We start from the raw sequence: 20,420 nt of genomic DNA, 5'->3' as shown, positions 1-20,420 counted from the left end.
ACCTGTACAATGCCCCAGTGATGTCAATGAGGCTCTGTGTAGGTACAAGAGTCTGCTTGCATGCATCTGATTACACAATCAGGGTTCAACTAGGTATCAAAATTAGACTTGGCAAAGAACTAGAAAATAGGGGAACGGGACACACTTGCACTGCCAGAGGATGGACTAGGTCACTTAACAGGCCCTTTTTAATCTCTATGATTCTATTTAGTGAACACATAATTATCATCCTTTTAAAACTTTATTAAAAGCATATTTAAACCACATGAACAGAGTTAACAAGACAGCTGGTGAATTTGGTTTTAATTGTCTGTTTTATGAACAGGGAAAAGGACCAACAGCCTTGTCTCTCTCTGATAAATTCAGTTTCATGAATTTTCATCAGATGTGTTAATTACAATTTCTATTGTGCCAGAGTGAAATACTATTCAATTAATTAATTAGATTTTGATTTATGACCACGTCTCTCGAGGTCTTCAGGTGTTTGATGAAAACAAAATTTATGAGTCTGGGAATGTTAGAAGGTAAATTTTGCTAACTGCAATGTACTGTTCCATGCTGAACAAGTACCCCATGATCAGACGCACTTGTCCTTACTGTTCAGGGAACCTGGAAAGGAAGAGACAACAGGCCGGAGCGAATATTTTTTGAAGTCAATTGTAGTCTTTCTGTTGACTTTAACTGGTATTAGATCAGACCCAAAATGAGAGGGGAAGGAAGGCCCCAATCCATCTGTGGTGCAGTCACCTACATGCAAGAAGGCTGGGGGGCCTAAACATGGACAGGAAGGGAAAGGTAGAGAAATACTGTAAAAACTGCACTCTGATTGGTAAACACAGTGTCCCTGCCCATCTCTTTTCTGATTTAGCTTTAACATCTGGATTAAAAATGAGCGCTTACTTCTGCTGTACCTTGTATTTTATTTGGAGAGAGAGTAAGAGGATGAAAAGGGGCAGGGCTGAGCTGAAAGGGCCTGACAGCAAGGATCGTGTCCTGGCAAGGCAGGAAGACAACTGGAACCTCTCACACACAAGTTGGGTAGGGTCTCCTCCTCCTGCCCCGAGGATAGCATGGTGGTGGCAACTGCGTGCCCCACTCCTGCCAGTTGCTGCCACCTCACAGCACAGTGTGTGTGCTGCAGAGTCGGCCTCTCACTCCACGGCACACAGGCAGCAAGGCAGAGGGTGGGGAAGAGCAGCAGCAGGCCACACAGTCACTGGCACGTGCAGCCGCACTGATCCCACGAGCTGGAGGCAGTGGCAGCAGATTTGGAGGGAAAGCTCATGTTGGAAAATGATTTGACCCTTTCGGGCTGGGGTGGGGTGGGCTGAGATCCAGTTCAGGCTTAAAAATTAAGCCCAAGCAGACTTCTGTTGAGATGGTACATCTGTCAGGAGCCAAATGGAGGGAAAAGCTAAAGGAAGGGAAAGGGAAATGAGGACCTCTTCCACCAGCTCCGGACAAAACATTCAGATTTCCTTCAGTTTAAAGGAGAAAGGAGCTGAAATCTATAGGATGTCAAAGTATGTAGTGGATATGCCCAGCACCACAAGAAATCTAGACTTGCTAGACATTGTGTCCAGTCAGCAGCAGCGAGGGGGATAACACAAAGTAAGTCTATGCTAGGGACAGTGTATCGTTTAATAAACCAACAAAAAGTGGATGTTTTAGATACCTGAGATGTTGCTGCTTTTCACAAAGGCTACGAACTTGCTTTAGAGTGTCCTATGACTTGTACAAGATTTGAACATTGGCTTGGTAACTTTGGAATGTGAGTGGAATTATTTGAAAAAGATTTTGTAGCAACAATGCTTATTCATTTTTCATATTTAAGTAGATTATTTAATGACACTGAAATCTACATTACTCATTACATGTAGGGCTTTTGGAAAAGAAGCTTGAAAATATCCTATTAACAACAGCTTAGTTACCACAGAAGTTAAAGATAATTCTTACCTGGGCTGTATGGGGCAGATAATAGAGTGATAGGGGTCCTCAGGCTTGGTACCTGGGGTGCTATTCTTTTCTTCAAGACAAATAGATATCTTCTGCAGGACCTACTACCCAAGGCTCAACTCCACAGTCTGTTGGCTCGCTGAGAGCTTCTCTGGACTTTCATCCAGATGTCGCACATATTGCTTTCCTTGTGCTGGTACGTAAGATGCAAGGCCTACCTCACAGCCCCGCAGGCTTGTATCTAGTTGCTGCTGCAGCTGTTGCTGGCAAAAGCTTCCTACCTTGTTGGGCTCTCTGCTCCTGGTCCCAGATGTCAGGCTGCACAATGAAGTCCATGGGGCTTAAAACACATGCTTAAAGTTTTAAGTCCATGCTTAAGAGTACTGTTGAATCAAGGCCTGAGGGCAGGTCTACAGCTGCGCCACTGTAGTGCTTTAATGAAGACACTCTACGCCAACAGGAGAGAGCTTTCTCATCAGCATAGTTAGTCCGCCTCTGAGAGAGGTGGTAGCAATGTGAGTGTGAGAAGCTCTCTCACCGACATAGCGCTGTCTACACCAGCACTTAGGTCCATATAACTACGTTGCTCAGGGATGTGGATTTTTCACACTCCTGAGCAATGTAGTTATACCAAAGTAAGGCCTGGTCTACACTGGGGAAGTGGGGGGAAGTTTTGATCTAAGTTACGCAACTTCAGCTACGTGAATAATGAGTAAGAGAATAAGACCATCCATACTTTTATGAATTTATATCATACTGCCATATGGGTCCTACGTCTAGTTATAATATTTTTTCGATTGTTAGAAGTTTATAAAAATGCTCACAAAAATGTGGAAGCAAACCCTTTTTATATACTTCATTGTGTTACATGAAATAATTCTTTACCATAATGTGAGAAGATTAGAATTCCAGATATGTTTGGCTCTTCCATTCAAAACATTTTTTGAAAGTGGCTATAACGAAAAATAAATTAATTTCTGGAGAATCAGTACATTAAACAATGCTTTAATTTTCTCTAGTATTATTATTACAATCTAATAGTATATTTAACAAAAAAAAGAGATTGTATTTTTATATATTGTACTTTTGACACATTTTGTATTAAACTAAAAAAAATACCATGAGCATGTGTAGATGAGCTGGGAAATCACACTGCTCTCAGTCATTGGAACTACACCCATTTACACCAGCTGAGGATATGACTCTTTAAGTCTGATTCTACAGTCCTCATTCAGAAATGTATTTACCCATTTATTTCTGTGGGAGTTTGCCTGAATAAAGACTACAACATCAAGCCACTTATGCTTTAATCATCACACTTTACATGTGACTTCAATGCACAGCTACATATAAAAAAAAAGATATTTTTATCCTCACTTTTATTTAAGTCAAAATTGCAGTAATTCACCTAAATCCTGCATCATGGTAGGGGGTAAGACTAGGTGATCCTTGCAGTGCTTTCTAATCCTGTGGTTCTGTTATGCTATTATTTTAATTACAGGGTACACCAAGTTTAGGCATTAACCAAATCTTCTAGGAACAGTTCATTAAACTACTGCAAGTTTTTAAACTTGTCATCTTGTATCAGTCTTCTAGTTATGTCTAAAATCCCAATTAAAGAATAAAAGGAGTGCATGCTATGGGCCCATTTCTTCTCTGACATGGTTTACATCGGCACTGGTGTAAGAGCTGGGGTTGCCAGGTGTCCAGTTTTCGACCGGAATGCTCAGTCAAAAAGGAACCCTGGCGGCTCCAGTTGGCATGTCCTTGGCCATCCGGTGCCAGTAGAACCTATTACGAATAAGTTCAAGAGTTCTCTCCATTCCCAAATGTCCAAAGTCATCATGCAGGGCCCTTGTGGCCAGGGCTCTGTATTCTTTTGGTAGCACTAGTTGTGTTAGTTGATTTTGCACAGAGGGGTACTCTTTGGGGAGAGCCTCAGGGAGTCTGTCAGTGTCACATACAAGCTGAGGGGGCTGGAAGGAAGTGTAAACCAGCTGAGACTCTCTTTTGGTTTGGCCCTTTGTCTTTGAAACAAATTAAACATTAGGAGCAATCAAAGATTTATCATACTCAACATTTGGGAACCTAACTGAGACAGCCTTTCCTAGAACCAGAACATTTTAATAGATCTAATTATATATTCTCTTAAAGATTCATGACAAGCCTGCTGTTGCTGCCTTCCTTTACTGGCGAGAACGCTGTTAAAAGTCAAGACCATTAAAGACTTTTTGACAAGTCTGTTTTAATTGCAGTGATTCCCAGATGAGAAGGAACTCATAAAATGATGACATACAACTTTTTTTTCCCAAATGGTTATTTAAAGAAGCAATCTCATTAAACCAGCTGTAAATGCTGCGTAAGATCCATACCTTAATGATACCCAGACCAGTTTTTCATTTGGATTCCAATGGCTTGCACTTTACCAGAAAGATTACAGGACCAGCATGATATTTGTTAATTTTTAATAACACCACTATCACTGCCTGGGAGAAAAAGCAACACTGCTGAAAACACTGAAGTAAATTACTGTATTTTCAAACTTTTTGTTTGTGCTGATATGTCAAGCCCAAAATCGGCTTGGATGTCAGTGAAACTCAGATCAGCAACTTGAAATTAGTGATGACTTAAGTACACTCCAAAAGATCCAGCTGCATCAGACACTTTTGGACTCTTCCTGAGATTTAATATGATTTGAATACAGGTAACATTTACAGACCTCACCCAGGCGTGAGTTCCTATTGTGCTAGGCACTGTACAAGCATGGGGTAAGGTCCTGAGCCCTGCTTCAGTCCCTTTTCACCAGGTAAAAGGCCAGAGCAGCATAAGGGGGCCCCACAATTGCAGCCAGGGAAGGATTCCTCTGGTGCAGACTTTGCAGAGACAGACCTAAGGTTACCTTCCTAGAGCCCCCTTGGAAGCCCTGACATAGTGGGACATGTCAGGGCAGAGCTGAGGGCGGAAGGGATATGTCAGGGGCAGGGCCCCAGCATGTGGTGCTGCAGAAATTCCAGGCGGTGCTGCAGCCCATAGGTTGAGAAGGTTGCTGAAACTTAGAAAGGCCCTCCGGACTGTCTATGTTATGCCAGGCGCCTCCTGAGTCCTCAGAGAAGCCCAGGATTAGGAAAGCGCAAAGGCCATCCTAAAGCTGCCTCAGGTGCCCCTCTCTTGGGCTATGGAATCTCACCCACTGAAGAGACGCCAACCTCTGCCCCAAAGAGTTTACACTCTAAAAAACAAAACAAAACAAAAATAAATAAGCAATTGTCCGAAGCCCAGAACTAATAAGTTGACAATGTTTCACTCAACCTACCACCATCCCCTGACCCCTGCTACCATTCATTATTGCATCTTCACTCTGGGCAGCCCTCCCGCATAAGAGACCAGTGAGCCTCAGTCTGAGAGCAGAGAGGAAAACTTTCTTTAATTGTAAAAAAAAAAAAAAAAAGTGAAGGTTTGTTCTCAGACACTTCCCGTCCTGGGGAATCTTTATTCCTGGTGGCAGTGGGCAGAGAAACCACGTGGCCTGTCCCCATGTCTCCCCTCATGTTTCAGCTGCTGCCTGACAGAAACACCTCATTTATACTAGTTTGGAGTTTGTGCCTTTTCTTACCATAAGCCATTTCAGGGGTGACAGCTTACCGTGGGGAGGGAGGGGAACTGTGGGGATGATGTCAGTCAAAGGCTTCTCAGAGCTTCTACTCTGGTAAGCAAAAAACATACAGTAGGATTAGTAAGTATGTATGTACTGCTGCAACAGATTTGCTGCCACACACCGGTGTACATGCAGTCAGGATGTGTATTAAAGCCCAGCCATTTCTAATTGAAATACAAGCTTGCTGGAATAGTTCCTAGACTTGCTGGAATAGTCAATGGCTATTAGCCAGAATGGACAGGGATGGTGTCCCTAGCCTCTGTTTGCCAGAAGCTGGGAATGGGCGACAGGGGATGGATCACTTGATGGTTACCTGTTCTGTTCATTCCCTTTGGGGCACCTGGCATTGGCCACTGTCGGAAGACAGGATTCTGGGCTAGATGGACCTTTGGTCTGACCCAGTATGGCCGTTCTTATGTCGTCACTTCAACAGGCAGTGGGTGTGAGGGGAAAAAATAGTAATGAAAAAACTCTAGCTCTCTTCAGTTAGATTTCATAACAGCAGTGAAGCACCGCAGGGGAGAGCTTACACGGGTATTTGTTTTCATGGCAACACACATTCCTCTTTGCACCTATGACTTCAATATTAGAGGCTTTGCTATCAAGCATATTATTTATGCTTTTATACCAAATGAGATCCTTACAACTCAAGAGTGCAGAAGGAGGCAGGGCCTACTGTTAGAGTAGATGCTAGACCGTTTAGCATGAGGCACTGCATCTGATATTTTTAGCAGTTTATTTTTCAAGTAATTTAGACTAATAATACTGGAAAAGATGGACTTAAGTAGTATTCTTAATGTGACAGGGTGGGTTTTTTTTTCTTTAAGTACATTGCATCTGGCCTTTGTGCAGTATGCCATTCAATCCAGGAAATGATTTTATTGCCAGAGTCTGAAGTATCAGTAAATGTGGGTGAAGAGTTCTGTGATATCAAAAAAGGAAGTGAGGAAGTGGGAAAGCATCGTTTTAATTCCAGTCATGCATGTACCTTTTTATAGACAGCTATAGGCTTAATGAGATCCATCTCTCCTAAATGTGCATTAGCACTGATCATTGGTTAGACACATAAGACACCTTTAATCAAAATGAAAGACAACTTTCCCACTTCCACTGTTCCTATATGGTAATTAAGAATGATGCCATTCCAAGTTCACAGAGCAGACTGAGGGAAGTGATCAGTACCATATAGCAATGGTGTTTTCTTTCGGATTTGTTTTAAGGAAGTAATGCATGGTTATATCACTATAGTTTCCCGGATATACCCTCCTCCTGGACAAAGAAACTCAAACATTTTTTGTAAACAGCGAAAAAGAGTGCTTTAAAATAACAAACATTCTACTCTTTATTTGAGCCCTTAAGACAGGAGTCAGGTTTGAAGTGTTTTTAGGGTGACCAGATAGCAAGCGTGAACGATGGGGACAGAGGGTGGGGAGTGGGTGGTAATAGGTGCCTATGTAAAACAAAGCCCTGAATATTGGGACTGTCCCTATAAAATAGGGACATCTGGTCACCTTAAGTGTTTTGCACCATCACTTCTGGCCAGTTTCCTGGACTAAGAAAAATTTGGAGGGAGGATTCTAGGGGAGAGGTCTGTACTTGTCAGGGGCAGAGATCTGAATCGGGGCATGTGGGATTAAAGCCTAGCTCAACTGAAGTTAATAGAAGCTTTGCCATTGATTTCATTTTAGTCAGGATTTCATCCTGGGTGGAGCCAGTCCCCCAAGCCAATTTACCTCATCCTCTTTGGGAACCACTCCTCCACCCCTGGCCCTGCCTGGGAATAGACACTACCTCTTGCTATGGCCAAGTCCTGTCCCTTGTCTCAGGCCAAGTAACAGCAGGTGCATCAAGATCAATGCAGTAGCAGCAGCTTGGTGCAAGGCAGAACCAGCATGAGGTCCAGAATGGCTCTGTGCTGAAGAGGCTCATCAGCAAGGCAGGTAGAAAGCACAAGGATCTGCCTGCTTGCAGGGGAAAAGGGCCTCTTTTGGAGCTATGGAGGTGAGGACAACTGGGAGACAAAATATCTAGAGAGCTGGGAAGGGCTCCTTCATTAGCTGAAGGGGTAGGGAAGAGATGGGAGGGTGATGGGGCTGTTGCCGGGCAGAAGAAAGAGTGTGAAAGTTAACTGGCTCCAGTCTTTCATTTTGGAACCAAAAGGAAAAATAGAGCCTGTTTTTGCTATGCTTCCTTATCAAGATTTGGCATAACTCTAATCACACCAGTTCTTAACGAGCAGATCACGCCCCGCTGTTCGAATGGGGCCCATACATGTTCACTGAGCCCCTGCTAGATGAGTAGGGCAGGTGCTGTTAGCACAGCCTGCTCAGTCTCCACCACTTGGTATCTGGAAGGACAGGCGGTTAGCCAAGACTGGTAGTAGTGGAGATGGAGTGCCCACTGCTCGAGCTGGGGACTACAGGATCTCCCTCCTGGGGGTGCTTTCTTTTTCTTTGTGTCCTAGATGGTCACGCTTGGGAGGACAGGGTGCTAAAGGGCTGGCATATCCCAGTGCATAGAAAGGACCGGGGAGCCAGTGGTGAAGCTAATGGGAGGGAAGCCACCTGTCCGCCCAGTGGTCTCTAGGGATATGTCTACACAGCAACTAGACACCCGAGGCTGGCCCATGCCAGCCAACTTGGGCTCGCAGAACTCGGGCTGCGAGGCTGTTTCGCTGCTGTGTAGATATCTGGGCGTGGGCTGGAGTCCGGGTTCTAGGACCCTGCGAGGTGGGAAGGTCCCAGAACTCAGGCTCCGTCCCTAGCCTAGACATCTACACAGCAGCTAAACAGCCCCACAGCCTGAGCCCTGCGAGCCTGAGTCAGTTGGCACGGGCCAGCTGTGGGCTTTTTTTTGCTGTGTAGACAGACCAGAGGTGTATGTGTGGTGCCTTTTCAAGCATATTAGGCACAAAGGCCCCTCTAGAGATAGGCAAGGTAAGCAACTGCCTATGGAGGCATATTCTCAGCACACTGGGAGGTGATCCACCCCGCACTAGCCTGCCATAGTGCAGACTGTCTGTGTGCACCCGGATACTAATTAATAGTTCCTTAATGCACTTTGATCTAGTCGTCTTTGCAATGGGACTAAATCAACGCACATTAACTAACGGAGAATGCACATCAGCAGTGCGCACATAGTGTGCACACTAACACACCCACAGAGAGCTTGGCACAGGCCATGCAGCTGGAGGGTCCAGCTGGGTGGGGAGAGCCCAGGAGGAGCCCACAGTTTAGACTGGTCCCCGGTGGCTCCTCCGGGGCTGAGTCCAAGGGCAAGGCTCCCCACACAGGTCAGGCAGCGACCAGCTAAATGGCAATCCCTGCCCCTCATCTGTCCCCTGCCCTATTGCACTTGCCCCTCTCCATCCCCCGTGTCCTAACCCCACTCCAGCTGCCCCAACCTTCCCCTCCCCCGGCATCCTTACCCACCCAGCTTTCCTACCATCACCCCTGCTCTCCCGCAGTTGCAAAACCTGGTTCTGCCACTGAGGCAAGTACTCCCAGACCACAGTAGCATCTCAGCTGATGTTGGCTAGTGCGATGCCCACCAAAACTGGAAGCCACAGTATTGGCATTGATTTGAGAGAGCTGCTAACAATCCTGAGCAAAGCATAAATTTCAGGCTCAAGTTGGCTAGAATAACAATTGGTTTTAATGACATCTGTGATTGCCAATGGATATAAGACCCACTGCTTGGCAGCCACCAACTTCTTTCAGCATAACAAGATGTCTAATGTTGTGTTATAGGTGCATGTTATATTTTGTGTGTGTGTGTGTGTGTGTGTGATAAATATAAAGGGAAGAGTAAACACCTTTAAATCCCTCCTGGCCAGAGGAAAATCCCTTTCACCTGTAAAGGGTTAAGAAGCTAGGATAACCTTGCTGGCACCTGACCAAAATGATCAATGAGGAGACAAGATACTTTCAAAGCTGGAGGAGGGGGAGAAACAAAGGCTCTCTCTATCTGTGTGTTGCTTTTGTGGGGACCAGAGCAGGAATGCAGATTAGAACTCCTGTAAAGGGCTAATGAGCAATCTAGTTAGATATGCATTAGATTCTGTTTTATTTAAATTGCTGATAAAATAAGTTGTGCTGAATGGAATGTATATTCCTGTTTTTGTGTCTTTTTGTAACTAAAGGCTTTGCCTAGAGAGATTCTCTATGTTTTGAATCTGATTACCCTGTAAGGTATTTACCATCCTGATTTTACAGAGGTGATTCTTTTACTTCAATTAAAATTCTTCTTTTAAGAACCTGATTGCTTTTTCATTGTTCTTAAGATCCAAGGGTTTAGGTCTGTGTTCACCTATGCAAATTGGTGAGGATTTTTATCAAGCCTTCCCCAGGAAAGGGGGTGTCGGGTTTGGGAGGATTTTGGGGGGAAAGACATTTCCAAGCGGGCTCTTTCCCAGTTATATATTTGTTAGACGCTTGGTGGTGGCAGCAATAAAGTCCAAGGGCAAAAGGTAAAATAATTTGTACCTTGGGGAAGTTTTAACCTAAGCTGGTAAAAATAATCTTAGGGGGTTTTTCATGCAGGTCCCCACATCTGTACCCTAGAGTTCAGAGTGGGGAAGGAACCTTGACATGGTGGCAGAGAGGTGGGATTAACTTGAAATCATTTTGAGATCAATTTGAGATTTTTTGAACCAGAAGCACAGATTTTTTAAAAGGAAATATTTTTTTCCCTTTGGGCTGCTGGAAAGCAGGTTTTAAGCTGAAAGCAGTTAGAGTTTTTTTTGTCTCTGCTTGGGAGCCAGAGCAGAGAGAAAAGGTAATTGTCTTTTGTGAGCTGGAGTTTTCTCTACCTAAACGCAGGGTAGTTAACCTCCTGCAGGGAAATTCACAAGTCTTCACAGACCTGAAGTTGTTTTTACCTAAGAGCAACTAGACGGGTTTTCTGTCTATTTACCTGCAGACAAAGGTATTAGGTTTTTGGTTTCTTTAAGGATTTTTCTGTAGGCTGACAATCACTATCAGAGAACATAGTTATCCGGTTACAGCACAACTTATATATATTTTGACAAGCCAAGTTGTTTGTTTGTTTGTTTTATTTCTAACTCTCGGATGTAAAGTTAGTTAAAAACAGAGAGGCAAATATGACAAAGGAAAAAGAAATGGAGGAGAAGGAAAAAGAGAGGAAGCATGCTGAGGCGGGGAAGGAAAAAGAGAGGAGGAAGCATGCTCTGGAGATGGAGAAGGCAAAGGCTGAGCGGAGTCTACTGGATAACCCTAACCATCCTTCCCCAACAATCCACAAATGGGAGCGACTATGTCCACAGTATGATGAATCCAGTGATATTGCTGAATATTTTCTCACCTTTGAGAAACTGTGCACTCTCCATAAAATTCCTGAAGCTCACAAGATGACCACGTTGGTCGCAAAATTAACTGGAAGAGCTCTGGACATATTCAATAAGATGCCTATTGATGAGGCTTTTGACTATAATAAGTTCAAGGATTTGGTTTTAAAGCAATTTCAAATTACATCTGAAACATACAGAGTAAAATTTTGAACTCTTAAGAGACGGCTTGGACTAAGTAATGTGGCTTATCTAAACCAGATGAAGGATCTGTTAGATAAATGGGTCCAAGGAAGGGGTGTCACTAGCTTTGACAGAATGTGTGATTTGTTAGCTCAGGAGCAATTCCTGAATATGTCCAAGGAGGAAATAAAATAGTGTTTATGGGATAAGGAAATGGACTCAGCAGAAAGTCTTGCTTCTTATGCTGATTGATACGAGCAGTCCCAGACTACCAGAGAGGCGGGACAAGCTGGAACAAAATGGATGGAGGGAGGAGAGAGGAAGAACCCTGGTCGCAGTTGGAGCGGATACCAGAAGGGACACTCTCAGACCACACCCTACTACTGGGGGCAGCCCAAGGCCCCAACTATACACCAAGAAATACTCCAGACACCTTATCGTCATGCCACACCATTCTCCAGCAATGCACCTAGCCCCAGTGACCCATCAGCTGGATGATGTTTTAAATGTAACGAGCCAGGGCATGTAAAGGCCAAATGCCCCAAGAACCCCAACCAATTACAGTTCATTGCACCAGAATCACACCAGAGGTCCTCAGGCCCAGATACCTCCCAGATACCCTTGGAGCAGAGGGAAACTGAGTGTGGGCGGGAAGAAGGTCACCACGTGGAGGGATACTGGAGCACAAGTGTCGGCTATCCATGCTTACTTAGTGGACCCCAATTTAATTGACCCAGAGATCCAAGTGACAATTCAACCCTTCAAGTCCAACTCTTTCAATTTGCCTACAGCCAAGTTGCCTGTCCAGTACAAGAGCTGGTCAGGAACGAGGACTTTTGCAGTATATGATGATTATCCCATCCCCATGCTGTTGGGGGAAGACTTGGCCAATCATGTGAAGCAGGCCAAGAGGGTGGGAATGGTCACCCGCAGCCAGGCTAAGCAAGCCATCCCGCCTAGCTCTGTTCCGGAAACTACCAGGACCGGGTCAGAGGTGACGGACCCGGACCCCATGCCAATGCCTGCAACAGCAGTAGAGTTGAGACCCAGACAGAGCCAGTCCCAGAACCGGAACCAGCAGAAGCCGATAACCCTACACAAGAGGCTCAGCTGGAGCCTGAACCCCAACATAGTGCACCAGTGGAGAGCGGTTCACAGCCAATGGAAACAGCCCCATCCCCTACATCGCTTCCAGAGGGACCAAGGCTAGGTCCACAATCCAATGAGGAACTGATATCTCCAGCATCTAGAAAACAGTTCCAGACCAAACAGGAAGCAGATGAAAGCCTCCAGAGAGCTTGGACGGCAGCCCAGAGCAACCCACCACCTCTCAGCTCTTCTAATCGATCCAGGTTTGTTGTAGAAAGAGGACTTTTATACAAGGAAACTCTTTCTGGTGGACACCAGGAAGACTGGCATCCTCAGAGACAGTTGGTAGTTCCAACTAAGTCTGCATAAAGCTCTTGAGCTTGGCCAACGATCATCCTAGTGGCCATGCTGGGGTGAACAGGACCAAAGACCGTTTGGGGAGGTCATTCCACTGGTAGGAATGGGAAAGGATGTTTCTACCTATGTCCGGTCTTGTGAGATATGCCAAAGAGTGGGAAAACCCCAAGACCAGGTCAAAGCTCCTCTCCAGCCACTCCCCATCATTGAAGTTCCGTTTCAGTGAGTAGCTGTGGATATTCTGGGTCCTTTTCTGAAAAAGACACCCAGAAGAAAGCAGTACATACTGACTTTTATGGATTTTGCCACCCGATGGCCGGACCAGTAGCTCTAAGCAACACCAGGGCTAAAAGTGTGTGCCAGGCACTAGCAGACATTTTTGCCAGGGTAGGGGTGGCCCTCCGACATCCTCACAGATGCAGGAACTAATTTCCTGGCAGGAACTATGGAAAACCTTTGGGAAACTCATGGGGTGAATCACTTGGTTGCCACCGCTTAACATCATCAAACAAATGGCCTGGTGGAGAAATTTAATGGGACTTTGGGGGCCATGATACGTAAATTTGTAAATGAGCACTCCAATGATTGGGACCTAGTGTTGCAGCAGTTACTCTTTGCCTACAGAGCTGTACCACATCCCAGTTTAGGATTTTCACCATTTGAACTTGTATACGGCCACGAGGTTAAGGGGCCATTACAGTTGGTGAAGCAGCAATGGGAGGGGTTTACACCTTCTCCAGGAACTAACATTCTGGACTTTGTAACCAACCTAAAAAACACCCTCCAAAACTCTTAGGCCTTGCTAAAGAAAACCCACAGGATGTTCAAAAAGAGCAAAAACATGCCAGAGAGCGTTCCTTCAGGGGACCAGGTCATGGTCTTAAAGGCGCTGCAGGCCCATAAAATGGAAGCATCGTGGGAAGGGTCATTCACAGTCCAGGAGCACCTGGGAGCTGTTAATTATCTCATAGCATTCCCCACCTCCAACCGAAAGCCTAAGGTGTACCATATTAATTCTCTAAAGCCCTTTTATTCCAGAGAATTAAAGGTTTGTCATTTTATAGCCCAGGGAGGAGATGACGCTGAGTGGCCTGAAGGTGTCTACTATGAAGGGAAAAGTGCTGATGGTGTGGAAGAGGTGAACCTCTCCACGACCCTTGGGCGTATGCAGCGACAGCAGAACAAGGAGCTGTGCACTAGCTACGTGCCGACGTTCTCAGCCATCCCAGGACTGACTGAACGGGCATACCACTCCATTGACACAGGTAATGCTCACCCAATTAAAGCCCAACCTTACCAGGTGTCTCCTCAAGCTAAAACTGCTATAGAATGGGAGATCCAGGATATGTTACAGATGGGTGTAATCCGCCCCTCTGGAAGTGCATGAGCATCTCCAGTAGTTCTAGTTGCCAAACCAGATGGGGAGATATGTTTTTGCATGGACTACCGTAAGCTAAATGCTGTAACTCGCCCAGACAACTATCCAATGCCACGCACAGATGAACTATTAGAGGAACTGGGACGGGCCCAGTTCATCTCTACCTTGGACTTAACCAAGAGGTACTGGCAGGTACTGCTGGATGAATCCGCCAAGGAAAGGTCAGCCTTCACCACACGTGTCGGGCTGTATGAATTTAATGTACTCCCTTTTGGGCTGCGGAATACACCCGCCACCTTCCAAAGACTTGTAGATGGTCTCCTAGCAGGATTAGGAGAATATGCAGTCGCCTACCTTGACGATGTGGCCATATTTTCGGATTCCTGGGCAGAACACCTGGAACATCTACAAAAAGCCTTCGAGCGCATAAGGGAGGCAGGACTAACTGTTAAGGCTAAGAAGTGTCAAATAGGCCTAAACAGAGTGACTTACCTTGGACACCAGGTGGGTCAAGAAACTATCAACCCCCTAGTGGATGCTATCCAAAAATGGCCTGTCCAAAAGTCAAAGAAACAGGTCCAATCCTTCTTAGGCTTGGCCATTTATTACAGGCTATTTGTACCGCAATACAGCCAAATCGTTGCCCCACTTACAGACTTAACCAAAAAGAAACAGCCAAATGCCATTCAGTGGACCGAAGAGTGTCAGAAGGCCTTTAACCAGCTTAAAGTGACACTCATGTCTGACCCTGTACTAAGGGCCCCAGACTTTGACAAACCATTCCTAGTAACCACAGATGCATCCGAGTGTGGTGTGGAAGCAGTTTTAATGCAGGAAGGACCGGATCAAGAATTCCACCTTGTAGTGTTTCTCAGCAAGAAGCTGTCTGAGAGGGAAAGCAACTGGTCAGTCAGTGAAAAAGAATGTTAAGCCATTGTCTACGCTCTGGAAAACTACGCCTATATGTTTGGGGACAGCGTTTCCACCTGCAAACTGACCATGCTGCACTTCAGTGGCTTCATACCGCCACGGGAAATAACAAAAAACTTATTCGGTGGAGTTTAGCTCTCCAAGATTTTGATATCGACATCCAACACATCTCAGGAGCTTCTAACAAAGTGGCTGATGCACTATCCCGTGAAAGTTTCCCAGAATCAACTGGTTAAAATCGTCCTTGAGATGTGGAAAATATTGTTAGTCTTTCTATACTTGGTAGTATATTTAGAGGTGCATGTGTATTATTAACTCTGTTTTCTCCTAGAGCTCCAGGAAGAAATCCCAGCCAGCGTTTCACCCTATCTGTGATTTGGGGGGGCGTGTCATAAATATAAAAGGAAGGGTAAACACCTTTAAATCCCTCCTGGCCAGAGGAAAAACCCCTTCACCTGTAAAGGGTTAAGAAGCTAAGATAACATCGCTGGCACCTGACCAAAATGACCAATGAGGAGACAAGATACTTTCAAAGCTGGCGGGGGGGGGGTGTGTGGAAACAAAGGCTCTCTCTGTCTGTGTTACTTTTGCTGGGACCAGAGCAGGAATGCAGGTCAGAACTCCTGTAAAGGGCTAATAAACAATCTAGTTAGATATGCGTTAGATTCTGTTTTGTTTAAATGGCTGATAAAATAAGTTGTGCTGAATGGAATGTATATTCCTGTTTTTGTGTCTTTTTGTAACTAAAGGCTTTGCCTAGAGGGATTCTCTATGTTTTGAATCTGATTACCCTGGAAGGTATTTACCATCCTGATTTTACAGAGGTGATTCTTTTACTTCAATTAAAATTCTTCTTTTAAGAACCTGATTGCTTTTTCATTGTTCTCAAGATCCAAGGGTTTGGGTCTGTGTTCACCTATGCAAATTGGTGAGGATTTTTATCAAGCCTTCCCCAGGAAAGGGGGTGTTGGGTTTGGGAGGATTTTGGGGGGGGAAGACATTTCCAAGCAGGCTCTTTCCCAGTTATATATTTGTTAGACGCTTGGTGGTGGCAGCAATAAAGTCCAAGGGCAAAAGGTAAAATAATTTGTACCTTGGGGAAGTTTTAACCTAAGCTGGTAAAAATAAGCTTAGGGGGTTTTTCATGCAGGTCCCCACATCTGTACCCTAGAGTTCAGAGTGGGGAAGGAACCTTGACTGCTGCACAAGGCTCAAATGGAGAGGGTAGTTTGGAGAAAACAGGGTCCCCCATTAAAATGAAGAAATGAAGTTAATAATTCAGAGAAAGGGCAGAATGGAAGGACCAATTCCTCTTAAATATTTAAGGCTGTGTCTTGATGCCTTTATTCAGTCTGAGTTACATGGAATTTCATGGGACATTCCATTCCAGAGTTCAGTTCAACTTGAATGAGGGTATCAGAGGCTGAAACTTAGTATTCAAGCTGTAATATTAGGTCACGGCAGCCCTTGTGAGGAATTTAAGGAAAACTAGTTGACTTGGAACAGAGGAACAGCTGAAACAATGTGTGGTTGGATTCCTTCAAGGGATTTGAAATCCTCAGAGATTATCTCAGTCTACAATGGAAATAGCAAGAGAGAGAGATAATGATTTTGCAAGAACATAGCTCATTACTGTCTAAACCCTGACAGTGGCAGATAAGCTTTGTTAAAGTTTCAAGACAAAGTACACGTTCCAGTGAGATAATCAAAAGAAATTAGAGGTCATCTTTCAAGAGCACTGAATTTACATTTTTAATGATTATTTCCTTCAATTCTCCAGGCATGGAAGGCCTAACACATCAATCCTTAATGTGCTTCAGGAAGTGAGAGTGTGTTTCTGCTGTAACTCAATACCTGGCAACTGATCGCTACATAAGAGAAACTTTTATGGATTTAATTTCACAGCAGAGTGTCTTAGATTTAAATGCAGTGACCTATTTGGTCAAGCTGAATACTGAAACTCGAGCTTCCACTCCAGAGGATGCAGCTCACCAGAGAACTAAGAGGCACATTAGTGGATCAGTCTCACTTTGTTCAGCCACTGTGCCTCATTCTCATGCCACCCACCCACCCTCTCGCTATCTGTCTCAGTCCACCTCAGACTGAGAAAAAGTCTTCACTGTCTTGCCAAAGGTGTGGAAGGACCTTTAGGACCATTGTTTGGACCCATATTTATTACCTTTCCCTCTAACTCCTTTTTTTTTGGCTTGTGTTCCTGAAGTGAGTCCCATACATTAACTCCCTTCATTGTGGATTCAGAGTGTGTTTTTGTTAGACTGTCTCATAGGTGCTGACTCCGGGGTTGCTCAAGCACCCACCGGAAAAAAATAGGGGGTGCTCAGCTCCCAGGAACCATAGTCGTAGGCAACACAGGACTCTTGCTTATGGGGAGGCTGGATGGAAGTGCTGGAAGCTTCCTAGAAGTGTGTGTGGGGGGCCCACTGCGCCCAGACCATGGCCCCACCCCCAGCTCCACCCTGAGGCTCCACTCCCAGTCCGTCTCTTCCCCTGAGGCCCTGCCCCCACTCTGCCTCTTCCCACCTTTCCTCTGCTTCTTTCTCTGAGGCTCCCTCCCCCAAGGTGCCCCCACCTGCTTCTCTATGCCTCATCCCCTGAGGCCCTCCTGCTCACCCTTTGCTCCCCTCCATCTCCTCCCACAAGGCACCCCCTACCCACTTCTCTCTGCCCCCTCCCACGAGCCCCTGCATTCCTCTCTGCCTCCTCCTCTGAGGCCCCCACCCACTAGCATACCAGTGATAGACACATATTCAATAACTAGAATATGAAAGAAGCATATAAATATGCTGAAAATAGCCTCCCCCCAAAACTGACAGAGCTTTACCCCCCCCCCCCCCATTCCCAGAAACACACACACCTCTTCAAAAGCACCCACTGGCAAAAACAAAAAGTCAGCACCTGTGGATAGTCTTCATAGTACTCTCTCATGTTAATAATATTGCACAGTGCCTTGGATGGGATGGCCAAGGGGGTACTTCAGAAATAATTTTTTTCTTGTCATCAAATGGTGCCTATTGTAATATGATTTTAAAACAGAGCTGCAGCTCAACTGAGTCCCCGGCCTGAGCACTTTGTCAAGCCAGATGCTCACTTGTGCCTGTTATCATAGAAAAGAGCAGCAAAGCAGCTGAATTGCAGAGTAGCACCAGCCAGTAGTCTCCAGAGAAGCAGAGCTGTGGGCTTCATGAGAAATGTGTTCTTTATGTGTCAGACATTAAACCCATGAGGCTTTGCACTCTGCAACAGAGCAAATCAGAGTGGGTTTAAAACAGCACCCACAAGAGACATGAAAGTCTCAGGATTTTTTATGTTAAACTAGTGCACATCATTCATCAGAAAAGCTCACTTACATACTGTATTAAAAGATAGGGTGATAAAAGATAAGATGAGAATGTAGCTACAACATTGGTATTAGAGCTGTTACTCCTACTCCCACAAAAATCTAAGTACTTCTGAATATTCCTTCCTCACTATTATTCTCAAGTCATTACCCAATTAAAAGCTATTCAGACAGGGCCTGTTCTCGTTCTCATTGAAGTCAATTCCTAACATCCCTTTGCCTTCAGTGGTTGAAAGATTTACACATAATGCACAAAACATATACCCCTTCTGTGGGCTTTTTTAAAGTGTAATAAAGTCCCCCAGCTTTTTGTGCCAATGGACATACCTGATTTCAATTTAAAATCATCATGGCTCTCAGCTGGCTTAAGCCAAATTCTGAACCCTGAACTCTTTCCCATGTACTATTGCTAGACTGTTCAGTTAGACGCCAATTCAGGGAAAGGACTTAAGCAGATGCTTAACTGGGGCTCAACCATATACTAAAGACAAAGCACCTTTCCTGAATAAGGCTCCTTTCCTTAATCTGGGCCTTAATTTGGAAGGAGAGTGGGATACATGTAGCATATAATGAGAGTATCATGTTATTTTACAAAACATACTAGCATCAATTTTTCTTTTGTATTACTCCAAATTATATTTTATGTCTACTTTAAGGCTCCTGGAAAAGGGGCTAAGTGAAAACGAGTATCTGGTCTTTAGAGTCTGTATTATATAAAACTCTGGAATACATTGAGGACATTGTGAGAAAAGTGGCTTGTTGAACTTGCTAACTAATTTTTATGGAGACAAAATTGCCAACACTGAAATTATCTTTTATGAAAGGAAATGTGGAGTTATAGATTCACAGTAAGAGCTTGGGCATTTTTTAAACCTATAAATGCATTGCGCTGGCCTTACATAATGCTAATTTCTGTGGGATTTTTTTAAGGTATCAAAAATACTGTTTTAAGTGATGTTCATATTACAGTGGGAAAATAAGTCTCTAGGGGAAAGAACAATATGCATCCAGCAATTTAGTCCTAAGCATGTGTTTACCCAAGGAATATTGATTTATTCATACCACTAAAAATAATTATATTTTTTCCCAAAGCGATACTGCTAAACGCTATACACTGAAATTGTTGTTTTCTAAGTCTGTATATTATAAATTCCTGAGTGCAGGAACTCTCTCCTTTTCTTTGTTTTGTATAGCACCAAGAACATTGCTAAACAAATAATAGATAATAGTATACCCATGCAAGGATACATTTCCAAGTGAGGCACATACACTCATTTGAATGCTCTCAGTGTATCAATAGGTATACAAGTACGCAATATGTGCAAGTATCAGATGTTCATGTGTAAATCAACTATTTACCAGGAGATATGGCTATGTAGGGACACAAATACCTGATTTGAGTGCACACATTGGGAATTTGCATACATCAGATGTGTAAATGTAAGCACAGAATGATTCTGAAAATCTGCTTCATAGATGACTCCTTCAGCTCAGCTGTAGAGACCAACAAAAATCCAAGGAGTTCCTTAAAAGTAGCTACTCTAATCAAAACAGTTAATAATAATGAAATAGAAACATTTAATAATGCAAGTAAGTCTCACCTTTTGTGCACAAGTGCAAACCAACATCATTTGGATTATTCTGCCGAACCAAAACTTTCCTTTCTTGTTGCTGGGCAAAGTATCAATGTAATCTCTATAACAGCACAATGTGTTATTACCGATTGCCTAGCTCATTTCCTACATGATTAAAACAGAAGCCATACTTTTTTTTCTTACTGGGTAGGTGAATGAATAATAGAAGCCAGGTGAAAATTATTTGCCTCTTGCTCTCCCATTTTCATGAAAAGATGCATCAATAGGTCACACTATTGCTATTCATGGGCTGTAACTTCATCTAACACCCCTTGCTAGTATCTTTCATTCTTGTGAAGATCTCAGCTAAAATGTGACACACACAGGAGAACTGTAAGCAGCTGGACTTTATTTCCTAATACCAGTCACCTGATATAGATTAGGGCTACAAATGTTTAATGCCTCTGTCACATGATGGATCAGTTACCACTCACTCCAGTAGCTACTGTAAAAGTAGATCAGATAAGAGCTTATTGTAACATTTGATGATAAGCCTCAGTTTTTTATTATTTATACAGTACCGTAAGTGTAAATGAAGCTTAAGCAGCTTATGAAAGACAAAGTCCCTTCACGCA

General features: G+C 44.2%; 1 long non-coding RNA gene across 1 annotated transcript; it reads right to left on the bottom strand.

The window, feature by feature from the left end:
- Positions 1 to 2,951: 2,951 nt before the first annotated feature.
- On the bottom strand, positions 2,952 to 20,152 carry LOC125641457 (uncharacterized). The gene is made up of 3 exons (XR_007358065.2): positions 19,813 to 20,152; positions 5,599 to 5,659; positions 2,952 to 5,185 (listed from the first exon to the last, which is right to left on the bottom strand). It is a non-coding gene; the product is annotated as an uncharacterized LOC125641457 (long non-coding RNA).
- Positions 20,153 to 20,420: the final 268 nt, after the last annotated feature.

This window comes from Caretta caretta, chromosome 1 (assembly GCF_965140235.1).
Source record: "Caretta caretta isolate rCarCar2 chromosome 1, rCarCar1.hap1, whole genome shotgun sequence".
Lineage (NCBI taxonomy): Eukaryota > Metazoa > Chordata > Testudines > Cheloniidae > Caretta > Caretta caretta.
Note: the sequence above shows the minus strand (reverse complement) of the source record. Positions and strands in the feature narration are given on the sequence as shown.